A 13,782-nucleotide genomic window follows, 5' to 3' on the forward strand; every position below is an offset into this window, starting at 1 on the left:
AAACTGACAACAAAGCGAGTTTGCCGACGGAGGAAAATCACATCTAAATTCACACCGCGTGCTGGACTACACTTTCCAAAACTGTCAATCAAAAAAAAAACTCTGATTGGTTCGCGGCAATAGGAAACGATAAAAAACATTCGTGACTTAAGCGTGACGCGTTACTCGACCTTACTCGGAATAATTTTCTTTTGTCCAGTGATTTAAAAACACTTCCCTCGCAGTACCTTCTCTTAACTGCATCGAGGCCCGCACTTTCTAACCTGTGGTTACCACTAGTTTTGTTCAATTTAAATGTATAATACTCGAGATCTACTAAGACAATACGCTGTAATAGTATACAGTCGACTCTCGATAACTCGAACCCTCGCTAACTCGAATCTCGCGCTAACTCGAACCAATTTTTGTTTTCCTTCAGGTCATTTTCTATATAATTTTACTCTCGATAACTCGAAACATGCATGTTTGTCAATAAGTGAATTTATTTTGTTTGAAATTAATACGTACACGAGTCATAGCCGCCCCCGAAATGCCCCTCAAAACACAACTGTCGCGCCATTGTCGTGCTACAGACTTTAAGTTTGTTGGTGGTGGTTGATACCGATTCTTTCAAATCCAACCTTAGAAAACGTTCAAAGAAAATTGATAGTTATAGATAAGTTGAGAAGCGTCAGTGCGTATTGAAAGTAAATCGATGAACTCTGTAGCAGTAGCTTGACGTGGTTCTTTTTAAAACCTGCAAAGTTCGCAGTACCCGGACGCTGCTGCTTTGCTTTTTTTACATTACGTTACGTTATGATTCATACAGTAATTTAAAAATGTATTGTTCCAATTTCACTCGGCTTCACTGTACTCTTAATCTGTTTTAAGTGTACATTGTATGAACAGAAAAACAGTAACCTCGTTTTTTACTTATTTCTGGTCATTTGTTCTCAACTTCCCATAACTCGAACCTTTTTCAATTTCCCTTGAAGGTTCGAGTTATCGGGAGTCGACTATATTATAATATTTATTTGTCCGTTTGGCTTTTTTAAGGTCACCTATGCATACATGGATGTTATACTTGCAAGTGAAAAATCAAGGAAGCATCGAAGCAAGCGGAATTTGTGAAGTTCTGTAAGTTGGTCATAACGTATTATATGCTACAGTATGCTAGCAAAAACCAAGTGCTATAGGTTGATAATCCATCACAGCATTATTTTGTAAGGTACATTGGGGACGGACAATTATTGTTTTGGAGAGGGGGAGAGAAATATTGAGAAAAAATTGTTTGCAGGGCCAAGAAAGACAGAATAAATTGTTTGCAAACACGATATGTATAACAAAACATATGTCGCATTTTAAATAAAAATGTTTGCAGAGGTGCGTAAACTAAAAAAAAAAATTGCAGAGGAAAAGTTTTCTTTCCCCCCTCCAAGAAAATAATGGCCCATCCCTTGGGTCCGTGCCTCCCACGCATTTCCAGCGACTCTACGCCCTCGGTATTTTCTCTGTATTTCCTTCCGTTTTCAGTCTCAGTCTGTTAGCTGCTGTAAAACGTCTCAAAGGGCCAGAGATACACGTTATAAACCTACGAATATTTTGACCTTTCTTATCATAGACACTTTTAGTCAAGAATGACCTCTTTTCTAGGCGTTTCGGTGGAAACAATGTTTTGGGCTGCTTAGCTGCAAACTCATTGGAAAACTCCAATGAGTTAATGTATATTTTACTGACTCATAACACAAAAATTCTCCACAAAAATTATAACAAAATATAAATAGCTGTACAGAAACATACTCTCACCCTCGCGAGTGAACCCTTTCACTCGCGAGGGAGGGGGAGGGGGAGGGGGCTATTTAAGATTAAGAAAGGTTTCACTGTTTATGCCACAAAGGCGTGAAAACACACCAAATCAAATCCAAAAAAAAAATATCCTATTAGGTTGAAAACCTTGTAAGTGATTTGTAAAACCAGCATAAAACGTCAACGCCAACAACTACAACAAACGAAAAGAATGTAAAATTGTCGTTGTACAACAAAATGGAAAGTGAGTAAGTTAAGGCCCTCAAGCTGGTAGATAAGCGGAATAAGAAGTTGTTCCTTCGATATCATATATCCTTAGATTTTCCTTTAATAAGCCGCCCGAAATTTCTGCTGACGCTTTTCTACAAGTTTTGCTTTCAGTTTCTTATTATTTTGAAAGGCTGCTGACACTGTGCGATCAACATCAAGATCAATTCTTCAACCTTTGTAATCTACATTCAAAAATTCTCCATCTTGTTTGCCACGCACCTCCTTTTATGTTAGTTTTGAGATGAAACATGTGATAAAGTACTGATTCAAAAAGGAAAAGAAATTGAAAATTAATATGTGAAACACGCACTCTTGGAAATTATCAAAGTTTACTTCTCAAAATATTTTTTTTGTCACGTATCCTCCTGTTTTGTTGGAAGCAGCAACAACAACAATAACAAATGATAAGAAAATATAAACACTTAAAAAACTCTTAAAACTATCTGAAATGTTTTTCTGTTTTTCATTTTTATCAATCACACTTTCTTTGGTGGATTTAGAATACTATGTAGAAATTTTTTATTTTCGTGCTTATAATCAACGCTTTCGTGATGTTCGCCAAATCAAGGCGGCAAATTCGTGATTCTTATCACAGTTTTCTTCTGAATCATTTACATCGCTTACGTAAGTCAATGATTGAATAAGTCAAAGATGTTTTACTCGGATTCACTGAAGAACCGCAATGAGTTCTTTTCAGCAGTGTAAAAAATGGAATTGCAATCTTTGTGCTTTTTTTGAAAAGGTCTTTTTATTTTTTGCTATAGCTGACTATTCAGGCACAGGTTTATAGATCATATTTTTTTAATATTCGTACTTCATGTGCTCTGATGCACGTGCTCACGTGCGAGAACGTGGCGTTTTGTTTAGTTAAAGATTGAACTTATTAGTATCTTTTATCTTAGTTTGATATGAAAGCGAGGAAATTTAATATTAATCTCAGTATTGAAACATGCCATGTCAGGTTTAATCAACGTGCCTCGGCTACATGTGTAGAAAATCGTTATCGCTTTTATCTAGCCAGTTTCCTATATAAGGAAGAAACCTTTTAGCCTGAAGAGTAAACTGACCAACGCTCCAGCACTTTCTCATTTGTTGATAGTGTTGGTAAACCAGAAACGTAGTTCATTTTGCTCACTAAGCTGAGCTAAACTCTCTGATTTGAAGCAATTCAGGGATTTTTTTTTTAAATATCATCAGACACAGTCAACGAAGAAGGATGTGTCGATTTACTGGTTTAAGGCACAGAGATTATTCTCCGAGCCGTTCAGCTAAGCTTACTTATTGGCGTCGATTGCCCACCATTCATGAAGCTACAGATGTTGAAATGGCCGAGGAGAATGAAGCAAACGAAAAGGGAGAATTCGAACAACGGCATTACACTGAGGCAGAACAGCTGGGGGTGAACGAATTGTCTCCCCTTCAGTTAAAAAAGAACAAAAGGTCTAAGCCAAGGAGACAAAGACATGCACAGTGTATCGTTCCTTCGCCGATTAAACCCGATTTACCTAAAGCTGATCCATTGCGACCATACCAGCAAATTCAGGATGAGTGGAGTTACTTTCTTAAAACGCCGTATGCTGACTTTTTCCCAGAGAACATGGATTCACCATTGCTAGACAATTGTTTTCTACTATCAAGCAAGAAAACGCAGGAAAAACGAAAAAGCACTGATACCCAGTATAAGTTAAGTGAAATTTCTGCTTGGCTAGAGTTTTTTGGGTGATAAGTCTTAACCAAGGTGGTCGAGAATGGAAAAACTGTAATGTAATAAATGTATTGATATGATATCTTTCAAATTTCTTCAGGAAACAACGAAGCAAATACACCGTTCATGCGAAAAAAGTTATAGCGTTTAAGTTATTAACTGGTGAATATTGGAGCGATGATATATTTTGACTATAAGTCTTCAATCAGAGAGCAGTCAAGCTCAAAGCAAATGAGTGAAAGAGTGTATCAATTGTATTGATTTTATTAGATAACTTATATATCAAATGTACAGGTGAGGTAAACAAGTAACCATGAGGTTTTGTCTTTCAATCCGCAAATTACGAAATTGTACAAAGTTATGTTCTTAAAGTCCCTAGTTGTGTAAGGTTTAACCCGGCAATTTTCGAGATAGAAATTAAACTACATTATACTTAATAGTTAATTTCTTAAAACCTTTCATTAAAAAATTTATATTTACATGTAAATGTATTGAGACCATAGCGCAATTCTTAGGTGTTGTTTTCGTTCTCTAAACAGAGTTTTCCTTTGTCATACTTAGTCACCGTTTCTCCGTACCGTATTTTATCTGAGATGCTTTAGACTCAAAATACGCGGATTTTTCAACTGTCTGAAACAGTAAACCTATATGACAATAGAGCAGTTACAGTGTTTTATCTCTAACACTTTCTCTATTAAAAACGTGCCAATTCTAACGTGATTCAGATGGAGTATTTGTTTTTCTAAGACTATGATTGCTTTCAAGTCGTAAAAGAGAAAATCATTTCGAGATATATGCAGCTAATTGCAATATTGTTGTCATACGGAAAAAAAATACTGAAAAAAGCCAAATAGAAATTAATTAGCTTAATCGTTATCAATAGCTTGCATCATTCTCAGGCGACCCATGTTAAATGTGCATAATTATACTGTGAGAAGAAAACATTCCAGAGCCTGTTATTTAACGCGCAGTGCTGACTGTTTCGCGAATTATTACAGCCCCAGAATGTAGTTCAATAGTCTTATTAACTCCTATTTGCCCTGTTTCCTTTTTTCTACAACGTTGTTGCAATAAGGTGTGTATCTTAAGGAAGATATTCATTCTCACACGCCTTGAACATTTCGCCATATCTCTCCTTTATGCCTCGAAGTTTTTGATTTCTAAAAAACAAAAGTCTTACTTTTTTAAAATTTATCGCAAGAACGCGAGCGAGAAAACTGGCGTGGACATTGCTAAGGCGTTAGTATAACGTGTTAAATATACATTTAATGTTCGTGATTTGCAAATTCTATTTGACATCCTCTCCATCTGAATGCCAGGCTGTTCTTTAATAGCTTACGTTAAGATGTTAGTGTACTTTTCGATTTCTGAAGTATGAGACTGACGAAAATATCAGTCACGGTTTCTTACTGTGATGGTTTGAGGCTACATGCCCGTTGATAAACAAATACCGACTAAAGACGTAAAACATAATTGTTTTTCCAACAACTTGGGTAAACTACTAAACGTAACGAATATTTTTTTTCAAGAACATTGAGAGTTTGGAGCCTTATTCTTTATTTACCTTTCTGCGCAGCTGAGAAAAATTTAGGCGAGGGCAAATATATTAGCTGTAATGTGATGAGGTATAGAAAGTCTAACTATTGATGTTCATTTTTTCTTCTTCTTTGAAATAAACAAACGATATCTTATCAAAATATTTTTGAAACCTAAAATAGAAAAATTAAAGGAAATTTCTAAAAAATAAAAGAAAATGAAGTAAATTAACAGAAAAGTATATAAACTACATTTCACATCAATAAACACAACGCAATATAGGAAGAGCCAAACAAACAAAGCACTTCGTAAACATGAAATTTAAAGATCAAAACCTGAGCCTCATCCAAAATGTGCGTGAAAAGGGCAAAAGGCGAATATCAAAGACGGCCGATTTTTTTCTTCCTAATTTCAATATGAATGCTTTAGGAATTATACCAAATTGTTTGAATTATTTTTCTAAAATAAGAATGTCTTGTTGTTCACTTTGTACATTTTCCTAGCGTGCGAGTTCTCACGTTTTACAGTATGGAGATTACTTTGAAAGGACAACGTCCGCCGACAGCGGAAATTGGAATACGTCGGTGATGTCAAATACGTAAGTCAACATCGGAACACAAAATTCTTCTTTGCCATTTGTAGGTTGCCATGAGTAGGATGAAAAACATTTAATTCGATTAAAAAGTTCTCCGTGGAAAAATACATGTCTAGTTTAATTTTAACCCGGTCGGCGGCCTAAAGAAAAGGAATCTTATTAGAAGTTAAAATCAGAAAATAATTCCTCAAACTGTTTGTATGAAATGAAAACAGCTGGGGCTCTCCCACTAAAATCACGTGTTTATGCAAAGATACTGATAAAAGATCAAGCGAATACGACGCGGAGAAAAACACACCAGTTCTTCGATTTCCACGTTTGTTATTATCAAGCTTTAAATGACGGCAGGGGTTACAATTCATAGCGCTTGGTATCATTCAACTGTAGTCAAAACAACCAAAAATAGTGGTTCGCGAGATTTAGTTGGCTAAGCTTAACCTAGGGCAGGAAAATTTACGTAAAAAAACAAGGTTGAGATTAAACTCGAACTAGCTATCAATAACAGTGAAATTGTTTTTGAAATCATTGCCAATATCCATACATTATACCTTTATTACATGCAGTGCCTCATGCGTTTTTAAATTGTTCTGTTTTGGTGACATGTTCATTTATTTTGATTAAATCGGAGGTATAAATATACGGTAGGTCATTTCAATGCGTTATAAATATTTTTTTGTTGGAAGGTCAGAATCAACTGATAGAAAGGTCTCCTTGGATTCAGAATGTGCAGGTTTAACTCGATGTTGGGTGACAACCCTTTGGCTTATAAAGGGAAAATTAATACCAGGGGTAAAATCGCTTGCCTGCCTACGATTTTTGAAGTGGTAACCGAAGAGAAAGCAACGCCGAACAATACTGATGAGTCGTTGTTATTGTTGAGTCAGGGATTTGAATATGAAAGGGAAACAAAGGAGAAGAATAACAATGCAGAAGAGGCTATGTGTAAAAAACCACGCCGGAGTTTTGTGTTAAGAATAGACATTGAGGCGTCTAATAGGAAGGTTAGTCAGTGCAACACTCACATGCGAACAGCATACCCGGATTTTTTTCCAGGATACCAAGAAAAGACATGTTGCCGCAAAAACGCTTGCTTTGGACTAAAGACTGACAAACTCGGTGAAAACAAAGACATTTTTGAAAAACAAAGAGGAATTGCTGCCTGGCTGAAGTTCTTCGGCTAACAATGTGTCTAGAAATTAATTGAGATTTGTCACGATATTTTAAGTTATTACTTTCAAAATTAAGGAGACCTAGGCCTCAAAATAAGAGCTTCCTAAGGTAGAAAAAACAAACAAAGAAGTAACAATAAACCAAAAAGTGAACAGAAATGATCAAGAATGAGGTAGATTCAGACAAATAACAAACAACAAACTTGAAAAAAAATTGACAATTTTTTCAAGATGTGCTGTCCATGACGTAGCTCCTTTAAGCACGTAATGATGAAACTTAATTGCTGATCAACAAACTTGGCAGAGTTTCTGGGAAAATGCCACATTAATCTGCATCCATTTCTTCTGAGCAACATGATTGCTTGTGTTGTTTTTGTAGAAGTAGTAGTAGTAGTAGCAGCAGCAGCAGCAATCACATCCGCAAGTAAACTGTAAATATATTTCATATAATACTGAAAACTTTTCTGTGTGTTGCAATTAATTAAACTTGTATTACGTATGTTATGATCAGTGGGTGAATAACCTATTTTTGTTTTTAAGGACGTGCTGTTTACCTCGTGCTCAGTTTGCGAAAACTTAATTAACCTAAAGAGGAACTAAATTACCTCCGTTACGAACGCTTCTTGAGAAACAGATTTAAACACGATTGAGGCAACTTACGTAGATATAATACAATGTGCCCCACGCTTACATCGCAGTTTGCACGCAAAGTTGCGATCGCTGATCAGAAAACATTCTATATTGATTTCGTTTTTTTGCATGTATCTCTTTTCATGTAATAAAATGGCCTATAACAGTTCAAGTTAGAACGTTTTGTATGAAATATATATTTTTAAAAATAACTATTTTCGTAAAAATCAGTTGATTTTCTTTTAAAGTGTTTATATGTTGTTTTTCATATAACTAACATTTTAATGTTTTGTATAATCTCCAATTTCTGCTTATTTTCACTATTTCCCCCCCGTTTTTTAAATATAAACATAACAAAACACATCAAAATACCCCAACTCTAAGTTAAATTTCGAAAGCAGTTTTGTATATATCTTACTTCCAGTTGAAATGTTTTTCCAAAATAATCCACAGAATCAACAACGAGCTCTGCTCCGAGTAACACTTTAATTTCAGCTGCTCCATTTAAATTTTGATACTTTCACATTGACAATCTAAGGATACGTGGACTTCTCCCGTCAAATATTGACGAAGAGATTTTATTTGCTTGTCCCTAAGTTGAATTCAAGCTTCTACAGCCAATTAACAATTCTTCTTTTAGATTTTGTGATTTGAAAACTTTCAGTTTAATGCAGATTTCTTGATTTGTCGAGAACAGACCAGTCGGGGGAGCAAGTGCCATTTTTGGCGAACTTTTGGTTGAAGCACTCGTATTATATAAGGTTTCCGAGTTTAGTCAGTCCAATCAAAAGTATCGCGAGTAATGAGAAGTACTCCGAAAGCTGTTACGCCATCATGGCGCGATTAGTTGCTTAGCAACATCGAAACGAAAAACTGCGGGCTCAATCAGGTCTCGGAGACATTAAAGGGACTGCCGGAGAAAGCCCAAAACTGAGAAACGGGAAAATGACACGGCGACAACCAAACCAACACAAATGCGACCAACGAGAGCCCAGCCCAGCCGAGGAGGCAAGAGACGGAGGGCCGAGGGAAAAGAAGAAAGGGGAGAGGAGAAGGAGAGGAGGAGAGAGAGCCGACGCACAGAGAGGGCCTAAGCGTTGACCACAACTTCTCGAAAATTAGAGTTCACGTTCGGAGACCTAATTTTGTGGTAGAAGATTATGAAATCTTTGTTCGTCAAAGTCTCTTGGCTAGGTTGTTTCTGATGGCCACGTTCAGTTTTCGTTTTCTTTGTACCATCGCTTTTTGTATACCTCTCTCTCGCAAATATTTATCGATTTCGAGAAATCTTCATGCATGTTTTTTTCACTGAAGCAGTTGATGGGTGAATGATTGTGATTGTGAGTCGATTTGGAGATCTCTATGGAGATTTGTTAATCTTTTATTTTGGTATGCTTCTTCTTTAGAATTTGCTGTGTTTTTGAAATGTTCTTACTGTTAGGTTTGTAAATTGATGGCCATTCTTAAAGGTAGAATCGTGACACAGTCTTTAAATCGTTATCAACTGTTACTTGTTCCCCGAATGAGAGTGTGAGTGACCAGTGAAGCAACAAGACCTCGAAAACAAACCAGTGACGTCAGAGTGCACCCATGGGGGCGGGCAAATCGTGAAATTCGGAATTAACCAATCAGTGAGCGCGCTTCACTTTCGCATAAATTTCGGTAAGCGAAGATGTGTTTTCTCACCGGTCCGCACTGATTGTCGTACTGCTATTTCCTAGCCTCAGAAAACACGTTAAGCCCAATACTTTGCCACTTTTTTGTATCCTTCGCATCGGAAAAAATTCAACTTTGAGTTTCAGCAAAATGCATTACTTTTAACAGAAGTGCTTCACGCGAAATAAAATGTTGATGCCAGTTTATTATTATTCTTTTTAGCATTCCGCCATCATTTCCATAAGGATTTCAAAAATAAATGCACCAACGCGTTCGCATCCGCTCGCTATTGGACACCTATTTGTTGTGTCAAGTTCGTTGGTTGCGTTACTACGCATTTAGTTTTTGTACAGATTATAAAAAGCATTGTTTTTTTAAAAAAACTCGGCTTTGGTTATCAACGCGTGTTTCAGAGGCAGTAACTTTTAGGTTAATAATATTCTTTTGGCAAATGGATGCTCGCGAAATAATATGTTCTATTTTTGGTCGTAGACTATGCTTCTTTCTGCGATGCTATTAGTATTACCCCCTCGAGATAAAATTATATCACCATAAATGGTAAAACTGTTTGTGACCTTGAAATATTAGGCCGAAACAAATCAATCGGAAATTATATGTTGTGAACATCCTTCTTGGTGTCTCGGTTGCTAAACTTGTCAATATTGATGTTTGCGTTTGAGGCGCAGATGTTCAATCAAGGACTATCTTATTATAAATTCTAGTCACGTTCTCAAAGGTAAAATGGTGTTGTTCTTTTAATCACCGAATCAGTGTTAGCAGAAATAAATGCAAATGACTTCGGCCACATTAGGATATTTCATTCTTACTAAAACTAGTACTTATATGAGATAAAAACAAATCCAACTTAGGTTATAAAAAAAGGTTAGCAAAAATAAAAATAACTTAAATGTTCTGACTTTTTTCTAGAATGACAACGAAAAAAAAAAGATGCAGTAAAATGCTAAATATCTTTTTAGCTTATTCCTCGAAAACAACATTTGTATAGCAAAAATATCCAGGGTTGTCGACTAAAGAGAATGCGTGTTGCGCTGTTGTGTAGGGTTCGGTGTTTACATTTTTCAGGTAAAAGATGTCTGTGATTGTTATTCCTGCAAGCCCATTGTTACAAAAGATGCCGATATCAAACATCATATTAAATGCTTATGCTAATATTTCATTGACGTCTTCTGCCTTTGGGGTAATGTCAGTCTGATTAAAGTGACTGATATCTGTCTTACACTGTTTCAAAAACAACAAGCTTTTTAGATGAATTTATGTAGGGCCACGCTCAGTTTTGCTTTTCACCTGACTGTGTTCATCAACTTACTATTTATTCAAGTTGTTATCAAGATATCTGGTTCTTAGAAAGATTTACAATCATCGAGCTCAGAACAACTCACAACTATACAAAGAAGATTCATGCTATAGAAGAAAAACCAGTTTGCATCTCGACTTGTTTCCGAGGGGCAAGTAACTCTGAAAAGTTCACTTTAAATCATGGAGAAATCTTCATCAAAGAAAGTCTTCCGAACCCATATGGTGTCATCTAACATCGCTCGTGACAAACGTAGATTAACAATAGAGCCCACGCGAAAGAGCCGAGCGGAGATGTTTTGGCGCAAAGGTTCCAAAATACTTCCAGATTTTTTCCCGCCTGACACGCCAAAGAGGAAAACATTAAACCATCAAACAATTCTTCCTGTTGTGAAAAGAATTAACATAGTGAAACAGTACTCCTGGGAAAATGAAGAAAACGGAGAGTCTGAAGCTCAAACGATCGCTGAATCGTGGATGATGTACTTTGGCTTCGAGGCCCGTGAGACGTGATTCTTCGCTGAAACATTGCGTTTTATGAGATGTCTTGCATAAATACAATTATATTTCTATTTTTTGTGAAATATGAAAATTCTTTGTTGTTCTAATGGCACCATAATTACAATTCTAAATCGCTTCTGGAAGATATTTTCAGTTTAAGAAATGCTCCTATTTTTTTTCAAAACAAAAATTAGTTGGTTGTGTTGATTACGCCATATCCATTTGCCTGCAATTATGTAAATAATCATAAAATACAATTATTTTGATTTACCTTTTGTATTTGAAAAATATTTATTAAAAGTGAGTAAACAAGGCACTGTTCATTGTATGTTCAAAATCTTAGTGCTTCACTTCATGATAAAATAAAAACTAAAACTTATCACGATGTAACCTGACAAATCCTTAAACTGCGTTTTATCAGCGAACCTCAAAGTACAAAAGTATCAGTTTTGGTTCATGTTCCATGTCTCTCTCAGTAGTAGCTACTGGCAGACGGTGAGGGCAACTAGACAATTTGATTGGCTTGAGTCGGAGCGCTGTTGTTATAAATACAAGCAACGATTTCACTAATAATGTATTCTGATGTTATTACCGTTATTTTTTAAATAAATATTATGATTAAAGCTTCGAAAAGCTCCTTTTAAAATTAGCCAAATATAATTTCTATTTCATTTTAGTATTTAATATAAAACTACAAGCTTCGTTACAGTTTTTTAAACATGCAGTTCACATTCAGTATTTCTCTGTGCACGAGTCCATCAAGTCAAACTATAACGGTCATGTTTATAGTTTCAACCATAGTTTAACAGTACACTTCCACAAGTTCAAAAACAGTTTGCGAGGATAATTTCGTTGACATTAATTATCAAACCTAGATATGCATACCAGTTTGAGACTTACGTGTATCGCCTAGTAATCAAACAATGATTCCAGCCAGGGCCCCAACCCTAACACTTTGCTGGTATCCATTTATTCCAGAATAGAGAAGATGCTAAATATCTCGTTTATATTGCGCAACACAAAGACCCCGGCCAGATATCAACGTCGCACCTCTTGTTCCAAAGCCCAACACAGTGGACCCATTAGACCAAAGCAGTACGAATGCACATGCATTTGTTTACTAGCTAGCCAAACTTAACTGAAATACTTGGCTCACTTTCATCACCTGACTATCACTATCGAGTACCGTTATTTAAAGCAAAGATGCCAATATTCTTCTTCGTGCCTGAACAACAGATTTAGGTAAGCTTTTTCGGTGAGAATTCTCTAGTCATTCAAGCAAGTCTATTTTAATGCAATCGGCTATATGAAGTAACCTCAGATCTGGTTCTCTGGCATGATAAAAGTAACAAGTGTTCATATGTTTTTAAATATAGCGATGATGTTGTGATGATGGTGATATTGATGATGATGACGATGATGATAATGATGATGATGACGACGAGGACGACGAGAACGACGTGTTACCCTACATTTCTTTTGACAATAAAGTGAATGAAACATGGTGGTATACAAAGACGATATCTACCTATAATAGTAAATTGACGATTGCGCTTATTCGTGTTGTCATCGTGATATTAATCTTACGTGTGTCCATTGGTAAATTCTGTGTCAAGGTGGATGCAATCCGTTCGATTTTATTATTTCAACAACGTGAAAAGACAAGATAAAGCAGCGTCAAACTACGGTTATGCTAAAATGTTGACATTGACATATTTTAACTTTTCGCCAATAGATGTATTTAATTTTAACCACTCTCTGTTCAAATGCAAGCAACATCTAAGATGAAAATATATAAATAGACCCACTCGCTAATTGTTTTCCTTTGTGCGTACGTTTGCCGAGTATGAACGCCACTACGGTTTGCTGTCAATTTCAAGGCATGATGCTGTTTCTATTTATAGTTCTGAAACATCACTTTAATTAAACCGCGCCGAGCAGAAGATAATAAAAAATAGGAACTAGCTGCCGACAACCAAACCCACGGGGAAAGATCAACGACCAGAAGACCAGAAGTATAAAAAAGACAGCATGGACATTATAGTATCGTGTAACAGCTCGCGTAAAAAACGGAGATTGAGCAAATCTGAACGAACACGACAGAGCCAGGAGATATTTTGTCGAAAAGGTTCCAAAATACTGCCCGATTTTTTTCCGCCTGACAAACAAAAAAAGGAAATCTTTAATCATCAAGTCAGTCTTTCAACCAAAAGGATTGACCGCCTAGCGAAGCAGTATTCCTGGGAAATTGACGAAAACGGACATTCTGAAGCTCAAGCCATCTTTGAATCGTGGATGAAGTACTTTGGTCTCGATCGAGGCCTGCAATACGTGATGATTTTTAGGAACTGAGTGTACTATGCTATACCGAAACAACATCGTCAGCTGGTGACTGATAGACGAGCACATGGTTTTCTCTCAGCATCAAAACATTCAAGCAATGTGCGTTAATCGTGAAGAAGAATTATAATACAGTTTATAAGGTTCATACTAGGCTGCATAAATTTTCTAGCTTGCATGTCCATGCTGTTATTTCAGTACTGAACACGTCTCTGCTAATTAATTATAGTATTTTTTTTTTCCTAAAAAAACAAGAGTGTATTGAAAACAATTTATTTCTT

General features: G+C 36.2%; 1 long non-coding RNA gene across 2 annotated transcripts in view; it reads left to right on the top strand.

The window, feature by feature from the left end:
• LOC144652009 (uncharacterized) overlaps nucleotides 1–13,187 on the top strand; it is a 60,706-nt gene extending 47,519 nt beyond the window's left edge. Inside the window, exons 3-5 of one of the 2 annotated variants that reach the window (XR_013570416.1) lie at nucleotides 1,036–1,124; nucleotides 12,150–12,403; nucleotides 12,538–13,187. This is a non-coding gene — a long non-coding RNA (uncharacterized LOC144652009). Of the gene's footprint in view, nucleotides 1–1,035; nucleotides 1,125–12,146; nucleotides 12,404–12,537 lie in introns of both variants that reach the window. The other variant, XR_013570415.1, reaches the window with a different exon arrangement.
• The last annotated feature ends 595 nt before the right edge of the window (nucleotides 13,188–13,782 follow it).

This window comes from Oculina patagonica, chromosome 4 (assembly GCF_052425735.1).
Source record: "Oculina patagonica isolate OP01 chromosome 4, crgOcupat, whole genome shotgun sequence".
In the NCBI taxonomy this organism is placed as follows: Eukaryota; Metazoa; Cnidaria; class Anthozoa; order Scleractinia; family Oculinidae; genus Oculina; species Oculina patagonica.